The sequence below is a fragment of the Oncorhynchus masou genome, chromosome 30 (assembly GCF_036934945.1).
Source record: "Oncorhynchus masou masou isolate Uvic2021 chromosome 30, UVic_Omas_1.1, whole genome shotgun sequence".
NCBI lineage: Eukaryota > Metazoa > Chordata > Actinopteri > Salmoniformes > Salmonidae > Oncorhynchus > Oncorhynchus masou.
The window spans coordinates 31,165,900-31,183,268 of NC_088241.1; the positions used below are offsets into that span (position 1 = coordinate 31,165,900).

Genomic DNA, 17,369 nt, shown 5'->3' on the forward strand with positions numbered 1-17,369 from the left:
CGTCTCTGTTGTCTCTGCAAGTTAATGTTATGTAGGGACACATGTATTGTTCTCCATTTTATATGGATGCCTTTTACCCTCCCTTGACGATGGGGAGGTGTTGAATATGCAATGAGAGAGTTGGAGGTATCAAATATGCAAAGAAAAATGTATTCGATACAACAAATTTTATTCAGCAAAAAAAAAACAATCACCTTTTGACACCACTATAACTGGCTCACTCAATCTAACTCTCAACAAACCTACAAACACTCAAACAGTTAACTATTGGCACTATTGTCCCGGATGCTGTGACCTTTATTAAATCCTCCTCAAAGGAGTCTCGAAACATATGAGTTGGAACATGCAAGGTGCACCTTTGGCCAATTTGTTGCTGTATCTCTCACTGTGGTGAGATATTTTGGGAGGTGGTGGGCAAGTCCATCTCTCAGCCATAGCGCTTTGCCTGACACTCTCCACCGTGCCCTTCTGTTTCAGGGGGGACATGAAAGTGAATGCACAGCTTGGCAGTCGGACTACAAGGACAAGAGTTAAAGCCCTGAAAACATGTGCAGCATGTGTAGCTCGTTCAGAAAGGTTGATAGACACGGACATACAACAAGTACTGACCTCGCTTCAAGATGTTGGAAAGGTCTAAGGATTGACCCTGGTGGACTGTTATATTTGACAACTTTAGATAACTTGAATGCTGCAGTGATGGACATGCTGTTCAACTTTAACCTTGAGCGCCATCCATTTACTTTGAAATCCTAGCACACGGTGTGAAGAAACTCTTTAGCAGCAGCACATTACTTGGAACTCTTGATCTTCCACCATCTCCTTATTCCAGCAAAGAGCTGGGGTCAACACAACCTCAACTGGCTCTCCTTTAAACACAGCACATGATGATTACGGTGAAACCTCCGCCTCTCATGAAACAACAGTCATCTGACTTTTCTGAAAAGCCGAACCTGTCAACCCTTACCATTATCAACTCTATGATTATACACTCTCAGTCACCTTTAATATGAGCTTGATTTCTGATACTAGCCTATTTATTAATTCACAAGAGAGGACTATAGGTTTTTAGGTTTCTGTAATAGCTTGCCTGGTTTAATGCTTGACTTCATATTTTTGTTGCCAACTTGGAGCCTCAAGATGGAAACTTAAAAGGATGAAGGACTTGACATTCTGCTGTATGTCAACAGCAGTGCCATAGCAACATTTCATTAGTTCATAATTGGACTATACAGTATGTGCGACAGGTATTATGCTGCTATTATGACAGGTGAGTTATACATGTCATGAGGAATATTACTTAGTGACATTATGTATTGCCATATTGTGTAAATTGCTGTGGCAGTACAAAATCATTTGAGCTAACCAACCAACGCTAGTATTTACATTCATTAACATTCATGCTGAGAGTCATTTTCTCCTTGTAAAATAATATGTAAATATTTACTCGCTAGACATACACATTGACTAACAAACACTTCTTAGATTTGATGTTAGCTTCAACAAAGTTTCAAATCAAATGTATTTATAAAGCCCTTCTTATATCAGCTGATATCTCAAAGTGCTATACAGAAACCCAGCATAAAACCCCAAACAGCAAGCAATGCAGGTGTAGAAGTTTCCTCCTGTTTGCAGGTGATGAAGTTTACTCCTGTTTGTCTCTATGCCAAATTAACAATATAAGTTTCAAGTAATCAGAAGGGAACACTTTGGCATTCACTGATTTTAAATGTCATTCTCTATATTCTTTAGATAGGCATTAGAGACTTACAGAAATCCTCAAATAAAGAGTTGTCACCGGTTCAATCCATCTCCATGACAATCTCGTTGATAAATATGGACTTGAAAGCGTGGGATAGATGATGCATATTCTGTCTATTACAGGTTATACATATTCAACAGCACCCAGAATAATAACCCAAAGTTCCATTCAACATAATTCCAAGATATTACTTTGATGTTAGAAAAGCTGCACTAGTGAGAAAAAGTGCCTAGTCCTACCTTTATTTAAGCAGTGAACTGTTGACCTATAATGTACTTTAAAACAATCTTCACTGAATAACATTAACAGCGATGAGTTCCATCAAAAAGAGAAAAATAAAATAGAGAGAGAATGGTAAGTGGTTAAAAATATATATATATATATATATATATTTACTGCTTGAATAACTAGACAGGTTACAAGGCAACAAGGCTTTGTTCCTCCACACCTGGCAATATCTTACAAAAAAAAACACTCCCATCCCCCCAAAACATAATGTCTCATCAACTGACGGAAGGAATATGCGTACTGGACCAACAAGCAAAATCTGAAAGCATGCTTGTTTATGTGTATGTATGATCTTCTGAACTGTATTATGTTCGCCAGGAGTAAATGAGTGTTGCTATCATGTTGTCCTTGTTGAAGAAAGACTGTTCATGCATTATTTTATCATCTTCATGTGACTCACAGCCACACCCAGGCATATACAATAAATCCTCCACTGCCTGCATATACAGCACACACACACACACACACACACACATACATACATACATACATACATACATACATATTCAGACACAGAGATATATAATACATTAGGACCTTTTATGATTCAAAAGCCTTTGAAATCTGATAAAATCACATTCATCCCCTGTTGATCCTCCCAAGGGCGTAGGAACATACATAACAAGATTAGGACTGATCCAGCACATCATAACTCATATAGAGCACTGCAGGACCCAGACCCTGGTTACAGGCTGTACTGGGGGATGCTAGGCATGCCACAATGGCAAGGAGGGAGGGAGATCCCTGGTGGGTAGGAGTAGGAGATAATACCACACTAAGATAAAGTATGAGAAACTATGAATATAGCAAATGAGAGAGGTTAAGAAGGTTAAGAGGGGAAAAAAACAACAGTGGATTGATGTAAAAGCAGAGAGATGCTCCCATTTAAAAATATATATAAATACAGGGGCTCTCTCAGAGCAAGGAAACGGAAGGGCAAAGACACTTCTCCTTTTCATTTCTCCTCCCATTTGAATTCTCTGAAGCCTCTCTCTATTTGATCCCAACAACAAGGCGTTGTTCCTCTCCGACATCAAGGGTGGAAGAGAGGCACTTGTAAAGTGGGAGCAATAGAGAGTTCTGAAAACATTTGGATCAATAGATGCTTTTGCCGCAGACTTAACAACCTTTTACTGCAGTGGGCTAAACCAGACTCAACCAGAGTGACTCTTGGCAGTCTTAAACAAATCTACATTGAAACATGTACCATGTTAGATATAGAGGTGACATTTATTCAATTTTGAGTTTGCATCCCAATATTACACTTCATATACAGTTGAAGTCAGAAGATTAGGTACACGTTAGCCAAATACATTTAAACTCAGTTTTTCAACATTCCTGAGAATTAATCCTAGTAAGAACATTGCTGTCTTAGGTCAATTAGGATCACCCCTTTATTTTAAGAATGTGAAATGTCAGAATAATAGTAGAGAGAATGATTTATTTCAGCTTTTATTTAGGCTTGCCATATCAAATAATTTCAGAAACATCCAGTTACACTGAAACCAATGTAATAGTCCCAAAAGTGCAAAATCAACTCTTAGAGGACTAGGTTGTAGCGAATCATAAGTATGCCCGTATGCTAAATGAGTCAGGAAAATATTAAGACCAGAGAAATATATTATATTATTATGTTAACTATTATTAATGTTTCTTGGCCTTACTTATTGCCTTAGATACATAATAACATAGTCTGAATATACTTTCTATACACACAAGGGAAACACTAACAACCATTATCCAATAAAATCCTTCATGATTTCAAATGACTTACAGTATTCACAATTTCAACACTACAAGGATTAGCACACACTTTCTCCCTCCTTTCAAATATGTTCTCTCCTCCCTTAGTGAACATTCCACAACATAGATCAATGCTACAGTAGCTCTCTGTAAGAAAACGTGGTTGTAGTCTGAAAGAAAGGCTTAAAATCCGTCTCATTACAAAACCACTTGCAAAGCAAAAACATAATTTCAGAACAGATGAGATTGGAGGTGAAAAACATCTCTGCTGGGTGTATGGGAGCCTTCTCCATTGAGCAGCATCAGGTCAAGGGAGGACTGATAGGCCTTCCGTTACAGAGCCTGACCTGCGGAGTGTGACCCAATCTCATTCGCACTCCTTCGCTCTGTCTAGCTCACCCATTGCTTTTCTCTATAGCTAAACCCTCACCCATCAAGCATATTCTCTCTCCTAGCCTCTCTACTATTAGAAATACACAACTCAGTAAAGGCATTTACATTTTCTGTTCTTTAAAACAATTTTCCCCTCATAGGCATGATATTTCCCAATGACAAAAGGTTTTTAGTCTGACAGAAACACACAACTCAGTAAAGGCATTCACATTTTCTGTTCTTTAAAACAATTTTCCCCTCATAGGCATGATATTTCCCAATGACAAAAGGTTTTTAGTCTAACAATCATTCTCCCTGCTGGGTGTTTTCATTATTTTTTTATATATATATATATTTTTTTAGGGAAGTCATATTGAGACTGAAGTCTATTTTACAAATGAGCCCTGCACAACACAAAAACAAGCATAAAAATAGGCAGGCACACACAAACAAATATACATTTATACAATACACACACAAAAATACACATTAATATACAAAACACAGTCAAACTAAAAACTCTTCTCTCTATCTCTCTGTTTATTCCTGTAATCCCACACTGTATTATTTTATATACCACGCTCACCTACCTCTCTCCTCCCTCTCTCGCTCTGTGTGTCTTTCTCCCCACAGGGACCCTTCTTCTCCCGAGGGGTCAGACTGGCAGAGCATATGGCCTCTGAGCAGCACAGAGACTTCAGAAGTGGGAGAACAGTGTCACAACGTGGACTATTATTACTATTATTATTATTATTATTATTATTATGTCTACTTTTCTATTAGGTCTCTATTTTCTTTCTCTCTGCATTGTTAGGAAGTAAGCATTTTCACCTGTAGTTCACAAAGCATGTGACAAATTAAATGTGATTTGCACAGAACATACCCTTACAAAAATGAATGTATTGCTGCAAACTTCCCGCAAGTTTGTGGCAAATTTGCTGCAAACTAAATTGTGTACCACAAAATGTTCCCAGAAGTTTGTAAACATTTGCCACCGTTGGTAAATCTGCGGCAAACCTTTGGTAACAATAATATTTATTGCCACTAGTGACAAACAGGTCACCAGAGGTTTTTTTCTGGCAGACAATTCTCTCAAGATTTTATTTGAATATGTGGCAAATCTGTGGCAAACCTGTGGCAGCAGGTGGCAAACAGTTTACCAGAAGCTATTTCTGGTGAACACATGACTTCCAAGACCAGAAACTAAACTAATTTGCATGTGAAAATATGAGCTTGCTGCAAATATGCGTCACAAATCAAATCAAATCGTATTGGTCGCATACACATTTTTGCAGATGTTATTGCGGGTGGAGTGAAATGCTTGTGTTCCTAGCTTCAACAGAGCAGTAACATCTAACAATTCACACATCTAAAAGCACAAAAATGGAATTAAGACATCTATAAATATTAGGACGAGCAATGTCGGAATCCGGAGTATATATATATATATATATGAAGTCGGAAGTTTACATACACCTTAAACAAGCACATTTCAACTCAGTTTTTCACAATTCCTGACATTTAATAATTGGTTATGGTTGAAAAGTTCTAATGACTCCAACCTAATTGTATGTAAACATCCGACTTCAGCTGTTAATAAACTATAGTTTTTACAAGTTGGTTAGGACATCTACTTTGTGCATGACACAAGTCATTTTTCCAACAACTGTTTACAGGCAGATTATTTCACTTATAATTCACTGTATCACAAGTATCAAAAGTTTACGTACACTAAATTGACTGTGCCTTTATTAAACAGATTGGAAAATTCCCGAAAAGGATGTCATGGATTTAGAAGCTTCTGATAGGCTAATTGACATCATTTGAGCCAATTGGAGGTGTACCTGTGGATGTACAGTATTTCAAGGCCTACCTTCAAACTCAGTGCCTTATTGCGTGACATCATGGGAAAATCAAAAGAAATCAGCCAAGACCTCAGAAACAAAACTGTAGATCTCTACCAGTCTGGTTCATCCTTGGGTACAATTTCCAAACGCCTGAGGGTACCACACTCATCTGTACAAACAATAGTACGCAAGCATAAATGCCATGGGACCACACAGCGATCATAACGCTCAGGAAGGAGATGCATTCTGTCTCCTGGAGATGAACTTACTTTGGTGAGAAGTGCAAATCAATCCCAGAACAACAGCAAAGGACCTTGTGAAGATGCTGGAGGAAAAAAGGTACAAAATTATATGTATCCACAGTAAAATGAGTCCTATATCAACATAACCTGAAAAGCCGTGCAGAAAGGAAGAAGCCACTGCTCCAAAACCTCCTTAAAAAAGCTAGACTACGGTTTGAAACTGCAAATGGGGACAAAGATCGTACTTTCTGGAGAAATGTCCTCTGGTCTGATGAAACAAAAATAGAACTGTTTGGCCATAATGACCATTGTTATGTTTGGAGGAAAAAGGGGGATGCTTGCAAGCCAAAGGACACCATCCCAACTGTGAAGCATGGGGGTGACTGCATCATGTTGTGGGGGTGATTTGCTGCAGGAGGGTCTGGTGAACTTCTCAAACAGATGTCATCATGAGGGAAGAAAATTGTGGGTATATTGAAGCAACATCTCAAGACATCAGTCAGAAAGTTGAAGGCAAGGTATTGGAGTGGCCATCACAAAGCCCTAACCTTAATCCTATAGAACATGTATGGGCAGAACTGAAAAAGTGTGTGCGAGCAAGAAGGCCTACAAACCTGACTCAGTTACACCAGCTCTGTCAGGAGGAATGGGCCAAAATTCACCCAACTTAATGTGGGAATCTTGTGGAAGGCTACCCGAAACGTAAGACCCAAGAAAAAAAAACATTTAAAGGCAATGCTACCAAATACTAATTCATCACACTGGTAATGTGATGAAAATAAATAAAATCATTCTCTCTACTATTTTTCTGACATTTCACATTCTTACATTAACCTCTTACATCTATGGGGGCGCTATTTCATTTTTGGATGAAAAACGTTCCCGTTTTAAACAAGATATTTTGTCACAAAAAGATGCTCGACTATGCATATAATTGCTACCGTTCGAAAGAAAACACTCTGACGTGTCCAGAAATACAAAGATCTTCTCTGTGCGTGCCCTATAACGTGAGCTTCAGGCAAAACCAAGATGAGATGGCATCCAGGAAATGACAAGGATTTTTGAGGCTCTGTTTTCCATTGTCTCCTTATATGGCTGTGAACGCGAGAGGAGTAAGTCTGCCCTTTCTGCCGTTTCCCCAAGGTGTCTGCAGCATTGTGACGTATTTGTAGGCAGATCATTGGAAGATTGACCATAACAGACCACATTTACCACGTGTCCGCCCGGTGTCCTGCGCCGAAATTGGTGCGCAAAAGTCACCTGCCAGTATTTTTCCATACGATACAGAGAGTAAAGCAAGCTTCCACGAACTGCATGTCAATGAAGAGATATGTGAAAAAACACCTTGAGGACTGATTCCAAACAACGTTTGCCATGTTTCGGTCGATATTATGTAGTTAATCCGGAAAAAGTTTTACGTTGTAGGTGACTGCATTTTCGGTTCGTTTCGGTAGCCAGACGCAATGTAGAAAACGGAACGATTTCTCCTACACACAGACGCTTTCAGGAAACACTGCGCATTTGGTATGTGACTGAGAGTCTCCTCATTGAGAAAATCAGAAGCTCTTCAAAGGTAAATGATTTTATTTATTTGGTTATCTGGTTTTTGTGAAAATGTTGCGTGCTACATGCTACACAAAATGCTATGCTAGCTTTGCATACTCTTACACAAATTAGTCAATTTCTATGGTTCAAAAGCATATTTTGAAAATCTGAGATGACAGTGTTGTTAAGAAAAGGCTAAGCTTGAGAGCAGACGCATTATTTTAATTTTATTTGCGATTTTCAGAAATCGTTAACGTTGCGTTATGCTAATGAGCCTGAGGCTTTAGTCACGATCCCGGATCCGGGATGGGGAGTTTCAAGAAGTTAAAGTGGTGATCCTAACTGACCTAAGACAGGTCATTTTTACTAGGATGAAATGTCAGGAATTGTGAAACTGAGTTTAACCTCTCTGGGATCGTTCGGGATGCTAGTGTCCCATCTCGCCAACAGCCAGTGAAATTGCAGGGCGCCAAATTCAAAACAACCAAAATCTCAATTAAAATTCCTCAACAATGCAAGTATTTTACACCATTTTAAAGATATACTTCTCGTTAATCCAACCACAGTGTCCGATTTCAAAAAGGCTTTTCGGCGAAAGCAGAACATAGCATTATGTTAGGTCAGCAATTAGTAACAGAAAGCATTCAGCCATTTTCCAACCAAAGAGAGGTGTCACAAAAAGCAGAAATATAGATCAAATTAATCACTAACCTTTGACGATCTTCATCAGATGACACTCCCAGGACTCAATGTTAGACAATAAATGTATGTTTTGATCGATCATGTTCATATTTATATCCAAAAACCTCAGTTTACATTGGCGCCATGTTCAGAAATGCCTCCAAAACATCCGGAGAAATTGCAGAGAGCCACATCAAATAACAAAAATACTCACCATTGATGAAAGATACATGTTCTACATAGAATTAAAGATAAACTTGTTCTTAACTTCTTCGATATAGGGGGCGCTCTTTTAATTTTTGGATAAAAAAAGGTTCCCGTTTTAAACAAGATATTTTGTCACGAAAAGATGCTCTACTTTGCATATAATTGACAGCTTTGGAAAGAAAACACTGACGTTTCCAAAACTGCAAAGATATTATCTGTGAGTGCCACAGAACTGATGCTACAGGCGAAACCAAGATGAAATTTCAAACAGGAAATGGCCCAGATTCTGAAGGCGCTGTGTTCCAATGTCTCCTTATATGGCTGTGAATGCGCCAGGAATGAGCCTACACTTTCTGTCGTTTCCCCAAGGTGTCTGCAGCATTGTGACGTATTTGTAGGCATATCATTGGAAGATTGACCATAAGAGACTACATTTACCAGGTGCCCACTTGGTGTCATCCGTCGAAATTATTGCGTAATCTCCAGGTGAGTGCATGTTTCCATTTTCTTCAGAGGAGAAACAACTGCCACGAATGATTTATCATCGAATAGATATGTGAAAAACACCTTGAGGATTGATTCTAAACAACATGTGCCATGTTTCTGTTGATATTATGGAGTTAATTTGGAAAAAAGTTTGGCGTTGTAATGACTGAATTTTCGTTTTTTTTTCTTAGCCATACGTGATTTCTCTTACACAAATAATTTTTGGGGAAAAACTGAACATTTGCTATCTAACTGAGAGTCTCCTCATTGAAAACATCCGAAGTTCTTCAAAGGTAAATTATTTTATTTGAATGCTTTTCTTGTTTTTGTGAAAATGTTGCCTGCTGAATGCTAGGCTAATGCTATATGCTAGCTATCAATACCTCTTACACAAATGCTTGTGTAGCGATGGTTGAAAAGCATATTTTGAAAATCTGAGACGACAGTGTTGTTAACAAAAGGCTAAGCTTGTGAGTGAATATTTCTCTTTCATTTCATTTGCGATTTTCATGAATAGTTAACGTTGCGTTATGCTAATGAGCTTGAGGCTATGATTACGCTCCCGGATACGGGATTGCTCGACGCTAGAGGTTAATGTGTCAGATTTCAAAAAAGCTGTGTCAGATTTCAAAAAAGCTTTATGGCAAAAGCACAATATTCAATAATCAGAGAACAGTGTTCAGCCACAAAAGCAAGCCATACAGTTACCCGCCAAATTGTGGAGTCAATAAAAGTCATAAATAGCATTATAAATCTTCACTTACCTTTGCTGATCTTCGTCGGAATGCACTCCCAGGACTCCCACAACAAATGTTTGTTTTGTACGATTATGTTCATATTTATGTCCAAATACCTCCGCTTTGCGTTTAGTTCACTATTCCAAAGGCACAATGCGCGAGCACAAAATCCAGACGAAAAGTCAAAAGAGTTCCATTACAGTTTGTAGAAACATGTCAAACGATGTTTACAATCAATCCTTAGGGTAATCAATCCTTACTGTCGATGAATTAATCCCTTAGGATCTTTTTATAATAAATCTTCAATAATATTCCAACCGGACAATTCATTACAGGGGAAAAAGAAGGAGCTGCGCGCACGCTTGACCGCAGTAATCAACTGATTGGCCTCAGCCTAGTCCACTTGTTGAAATAGCTCTTATTCGACACCCTTCCACAATTAGAAGCCTCAAACAACTTTCTAAAGACTGTTGACATCTGCTGGAAGCCGTGGGTAATGGCCCCATAGACACAGCATGGCAAAGAAAGGCAATCACTTAATGAAACTACAAACCTCAGATTTCCCACTTCCTGGTTGAATTTGTTTCCGGTTTTCGCCTGCCATATGAGTTCTGTTTTACTCACAGACATAATTCATACAGTTTTAGAAACTTCAGAGTGTTTTCTATCCAATGCTACTAATAATATGCATATATTAGCATCTGGGACAAAGTAGCAGGCAGTTTACTGTGGGCACCTTATTCATCCAAGCTACTCAATACTGCCCCCCTGTCACCAAAAGTTAAATGTATTTGGCTAACGTGTATGTAAACTTCCGGCTTCAAATGTAGGGCAGCAGCCTCTAAGGTGCAGGTTTGAGTAACCGGGTGGTAGCTGGCTAGTGACAGTTACTAAGTTCAGGGCAGTGTACTGCGTGGCTATTTAACAGTCTGATGGCCTTAAGATAAAAACTGTTTTTCAGTCTCTCTGTCCCAGCTTTGATGCACCTGTACTGACAAACTACAGGCCACTAAGTACCCTGGTTTAAATGAAGATATGAATATCTCACCATTCCTGTTCTCCCCCACCCTTCCGACTCCTTGAAAGCGGAAGCTTTAGTCTTAAGCTCAGTGCGAATGCTGCCTGTAATCCATGGATTCTGTTTGGTGTATGAACATACGGTCACTGTGGGGGCGACGTCGTCGATGCACTTATTGATGAAGCCAATGACAGATGTGGTGTACTCCTCAAAGCCATTGGAAGAATCCCGGAACATATTCCAGTCTGTGCTAGTAAAACAGTCCTGTAGCTTAGCATCTGCTTCATATGACCACTTTATATTGATCTAGTCACTGGTGCTTCCCGCTTTCATTTTTGCTTGTAAGCAGGAATCAGGAGGATAGAATTATGGTCAGATTTGCCAAATGGAGGGCGAGGGAGAGCTTTGTATGAATCTCTGTGTGTAGAGTAAAGGTGGTCCAGAGTTATTTTCCCTCTGGTTGCACATTTAACATGCTGTTAGAAATTTGGTAAAACTGATTTAAGTTTCCCTGCATTAAAGTCCCCGGCTACTAGGAGCGCCTCCTCTGGAGCATTTTCTTGTTTGCTTATGGAGGAATACAGCTCATCCAATACTGTCTCAGTGCCAGCCTCTGACTGTGGTGGTATGTAAACAGCAACAAAGAATTATTCGGCCCCCTTGAGCTTTGTGACCTTTTGCCACATTTCAGGCTTCAAACAAAGATATAAAACTGTAGTTTTTTTTGTGAAGAATCAACAACAAGTGGGACACAGTCATGAAGTGGAACGACATTTATTGGATATTTCAAACTTTTTTAACAAATCAAAAACTGAAAAATTGGGTGTGCAAAATTATTCAGCCCCTTTACTTTCAGTGCAGCAAACTCTCTCCAGAAGTTCAGTGAGGATCTCTGAATGATCCAATGTTGACCTAAATGACTAATGATGATAAATAAAATCCACCTGTGTGTAATCAAGTCTCCGTATAAATGCACCTGCACTGTGATAGTCTCAGAGGTCCGTTAAAAGCGCAGAGAGCATCATGAAGAACAAGGAACACACCAGGCAGGTCCGAGATACTGTTGTGAAGAAGTTTAAAGCCGGATTTGGATACAAAAAGATTTCCCAAGCTTTAAACATCCCAAGGAGCACTGAGCAAGCGATAATATTGAAATGGAAGGAGTATCAGACCACTGCAAATCTACCAAGACTGCATCCATCCAACCTCACTGAGCTCGAGCTGTTTTGCAAGGAGGAATGGGAAAAAATTTCAGTCTCTTGATGTGCAAAACTGAGAGACATACCCCAAGCGACTTACAGCTGTAATCGCAGCAAAAGGTGGAGCTACAAAGTATTAACTTAAGGCGGCTGAATAATTTTGCACGCCCAATTTTTCATTTTTTGATTTGTTAAAAAAGTTTGAAATATCCAATAAATGTCGTTCCACTTCATGATTGTGTCCCACTTGTTGTTGATTCTTCACAAAAAAATACAGTTTTATATCTTTATGTTTGAAGCCTGAAATGTGGCAAAAGGTCTCAAAGTTCAAGGGGGCAGAATACTTTCGCAAGGCACTGTATCCTCTGCCTCGGGCGCGTCAGAGTCGTGAAAGAAGAAAAAGGATTCTGCTAGTCCGTGGTGAATTAATATCTCTGCATATTTGGCAGTTATCATCCGTGCAGTCCTGTTATAGGACCAGAAAGGCTGTAGTCTTCTGGTCGAGAGAGTAAAACGATAAGTTATCTCAAGACAGATGACATACTGTGCTGTGCTTTTACACTTTGCAATGTAAAGTCATCATAAAGCAATAGCAAATCACCCTCATCATCACCCAAAGCAAAGTACACTACACATGGAATTGCAGCTGAGCAGCCTCAGCCCCACTAGGCTGGTGCATAGTTGTTACAGTATATTGGGTATCTACACACAATCTATGTCCCAGGAGTGTTAGTGCAGTGGCCAGGCCTGAGGACTCTACCCCAGATATCTGTTCTCTCATGCCAGAGCGCTTGGTTTGGTTTCTGTGGATCTGGTCCTGGCTCCTTTGTATCTGCCACTCTGTGCCACTGCCATCACTAACAACCCTAACAAACACTCCAACACCCTCGGGGACTCAATGAGGAGTGCATTGTGTTGATTTAGAAGTCTCCTTTCCTATCCATCTGCTGTTTAAGTGCCGAAATTAACAACATTCTCAAAAAGTAGGAGACAGGGTCACAGACAATACACTGTTATTGCACCGGCAGTTGATGTATTGCAAAAGCAGTGCTGTGCTATCCATCTCACCCACAAGTAACGACAACAAGCATAGCAGTGTCATGTTGTGAAATGTAAAGCAGGGGAGAGAGACGCCACCACCGTGCCGTGATTAGCTTTTCAATAGTTTCTTGTTATCAATGGCCGATCCCATTAAAATGTCAACCTGCCGATATGCTCATTTGGTAAACAGAGAAGGTATCATGGAAGAAGTTATTGCCCGGCGGCATGGAACACTGATTGGTCATTTTTCACAACCAGGCAGCCAATGAGGTGGCCGATCGAGAAGATAAATGGGAATTGGAACTGACATCCATTGCCAGTGCATTTGCTATCCTGAGCACACACAAAGAGTTATTTATTTTTAAAAGCATAATTGCCACACTGCCTATGCTTTAAATATATTTTTTAGTCTCTAGGCGTCCATTCAAAATCAGTGTTGCATTGATTTAATTGCGTGGCATTAAGCAAATATCCTTGGATATTAAAATTAATAGCGAGAAATCAGCATAATAAGCTATTCAACCGGGAACAACCTTAAACGTAAGCTGCCTCCCTCTCCTCTCGCTCATTTTTTCACTCTCACAGGCCTAAAAATGTCTGTCATTGAGGTGTGTATGCAATTATAATAACTCTTAAACTTCTATCACACTTTAAGAAAAACTTAACACATTCTTTAGTAATCAAAAACCTACGCTTGCTCCACAAGCATCTACATTGTCAATCCACACGCTCAATCCCTGCATTCCCATCTCCGTCAATGAATCACCAGCCTATATCAAAGAAAGTATTCACTCTCTTAACTTGACAATAATGATGACTAAATCTAACATTGGTTATAGGTTCTGTGCTGTCTGAGTACTGCCTGAGCTCTCCCATTCTCCATCTCTCAAGTACTGCAGGCTGCTGTCCACCCCATCACAGGAGGGTTGGTTGGACAAGTGCCAAGCCAGGCCTGAGACGAGGCGACTGCCTGTGTGACATAAATTTCAGGCAGACACTGATAGGCTCCAGAACTGCGTGACTAGTAGGAGGAGGCTGAGCTGTTTCCCCAGCTCAGTGGTGTAATGTGTCTATGATTAACTGTCAATCTAGTGAGTGGTGCTCTGTCTCTATTAGACTCACTCATCACTGTGACAGGTACTATACTGTACCCCTCAAATATTAAGGAAGTCTCAAGATTTTGCTCACCTGAGGTAGAGTATCTCATGATAGGCTGGAGACCACCCTATTTACCAAGAGAGTTTTCATCTATATTTTTCATAGCTGTATATTTGCCACCACAAACTGATGCTGGCACTAAGACCGCACTCAACGAGCTATATAAAGCCATAAGCAAACAAGAAAATGCTCATCCAGAGGCGGTGCTTCTAGTAGCTGGGGACTTTAATGCAGGAAAACTTAAATCAGTTTTACCTCATTTCTACCAGCATGTTACATATGCAACCAGAGAAGAAGAAAAAACAACTCTAGACCACCTTTACTCCCCACACAGAGCAGCGTACAAAGCTCTCTCACGCACTCCATTTGGCAAATCTGACCATAATTATATCCTCCTGATTCCTGCAAACAAAGAAAAACTAAAGCAGGAACTACCTATGACTCGCTTAATACGGAAGTGGTCAGATGACATAAATGCTAAGCTACAGGACTGTTTTGCTAGCACATACTGGAATATGTTTCCCGGAACTCATCAGATGGCAGTGAGGAGTATAACACATCAGTCACCCACAGTGACTGTACATACATACCCCAACCAGAAGCCATGGATTACAGGCTACATCCACACTGACCTAAAGAGTAGAGCTGCCACTTTCAATGAGTGGGATTCTAACAGGGACATTTATAAGAAATCCCGCTATGTCCTCAGATGAACCATCAAACAGGCAAAGCGTAAATACAGGACTAAGATTGAATCCTACTATACCAGCTCTGATGCTCGTCGGATGTGGCAGGGATTGCAAACTATTAAAGACTATAAAGAGAAGACCAGCCGCGAGCTGCCCAGTGAAAAAAGTCAACCAGACAAGCTACAGTTGAAGTCGGAAGTTTACATATAACTTATCCAAATACATTTAAACTCAGTTTTTCACAATACTTGACATTTAATCCTAGAATTTTTTTCCTATGTCAGTTACGATCACCTCCTCATATTAAGAATGTGAAATGTCAGAATAATAGTACGGAGAATGATTTATTTCAGCTTTTATTTATTTCATTATTTCCAGTTGGTCAGAAGTTTGCATACACTCAATTCGTATTTGGTAGCATTGTTTTAAATTGTTTAACTTGGGTCAAACATTTCGGATAGCCTTCCACAAGCTTCCCACAATAAGTTGGGTGAATTTTGTCAAATTCCTCCTGACAGAGCAGGAGTAACTGAGTCAGGTTTGTAGGCCTCCTTGCTCGCACACGCTTTTTCACTTCTGCCCACAAATTTTCGATGGGATTGAGGTCAGGACTGTCAGGCCACTCCAATACCTTCACTTTGTTGTCATTAAGCCATTTTAACACAACTTTGGAAGTATGCTTGGGGTAATTGTCCATTTGGAAGACCCATTTGCGACCATTTCCTGACTGATGTTTTGAGATGTTGGTTCAATATATCCACATAATTTTCCTACCTCATGATGCCATCAATTTTGTGAAGTGTACCAGTCCCTCCTGCAGCAAAGCACCCCCACAACATGATGCTGCCACCCCCGCCCTTCACGGTTGGGATTGTGTTCTTCGGCTTGCAAGCATCCCCCTTTTTCCTCCAAACATAAATTTTGTTTCATCAGACCAGACGACATTTCTCCAACAAATACGATCTTTGTCCACATGTGCAGTTGCAAACCGTAGTCTGGCTTTTTTTTGGCGGTTTTGGAGCAGTGGCTTCTTCCTTGCTGAGCAGCTTTTCAGGTTATGTCGATATAGGACTCGTTTTACTGTGGATAAATGTACTTTTGTACCTGTTTACTTCAGCATCTTCACAAGGTCCTTTGCTGTTGTTCTGGGATTGATTTGCACTTTTTGCACCAAAGTACGTTCATCACTAAGAGACAGAACGTGTATGAAGGCTGCGTGGTCCCATGTTGTTTATACTTGCATACTATTGTTTGTACAGGTGAATGTGGTACCTTTGGAAATTGCTCCCAAAGATGAACCAGACTTTGGTTCAACTGTCTACAATTTTGTTTCTGAGCACTTGGCTAATTTCTTTTGATTTTCCCATGATGTCAAGCAAAGAGCCACAGAGTTTGAAGGTAGGCCTTGAAATACATCCACAGGTACACTTCCAATTGACTCAAATTATGTCAATTAGCCTATCAGAAGCTTCTAAAGCCATGACATCATTTTATGGAATTTTCCAAGCTGTTTAAAAGGCACAGTTAATAACTTAGTGTATGTAAACTTCTACACACAAACTAACAAGAAAAGTGTGTAGTGGTTTAAAAACTAGTTTTAATGACTCCAACCTATGTGTATGTACACTTCCGACTTCAACTGTACATGTACAGTACATATTACCTCAATTACCTTAACTAAGCTGTACCCCCGCACATTGACTCGGTACCGGTACCCCCTGTATGTAGCCTCGTTATTGTTATTTTATTGTTGCTCTTTTATATTTTTCTTTTAACCCTTGTTTTGTACTGCTTTGTTGTTTAAGGGCTTGTAAAAGTAAGCATTTCACGAAAAGGTTGTTGTATTCGGCACATGTGACAAATAACATTTGATTTGGACACATCCCAAAATAATGCACCGGTAATTGCCTCTTTTATTATATTGACCATTTCCCTCTAATCTCTGCAATGACTGCAATCTTTTTTCTGTTTTTGGCTATACATTTTCTCTTCTGCAAAAAAAATGTATAAATCCAGTCCTCTACAGCTTGAAGAACATGAACGTTTTGAAGTGATTTTCACCATGAAGGCATTAGGGTTACTTTTTTTCCAGGGGTTTGGCAGAAGAAACAATGCTTTTCTGCTTTTGTTTTAACACCTATGGATTGCTGCCTCTCCCAGTTGTTAGGGGAGTGAAGTATTTCTCGCCCTCTCCATTGTTCCTTTCCTCCATGTTGTGACATCGTGGCCTTGTCATGAGGTTAAAATGGGAAGAGAGGAACAAACATTTCAGCCACAGACGAGCAAGCTGCGGAGTAGGAACCAAAAGCTTTTGTAGTCCCACTAAATACATTGGAAAGTCTAATGAGCAGAGACCT

General features: G+C 39.8%; 1 protein-coding gene across 1 annotated transcript in view; it reads right to left on the reverse strand.

The window, feature by feature from the left end:
• LOC135522520 (receptor-type tyrosine-protein phosphatase U-like) overlaps positions 1-17,369 on the reverse strand; it is a 320,589-nt gene that overhangs the window by 171,947 nt on the left and 131,273 nt on the right. The gene's annotated exons all lie outside the window — the stretch shown is intronic.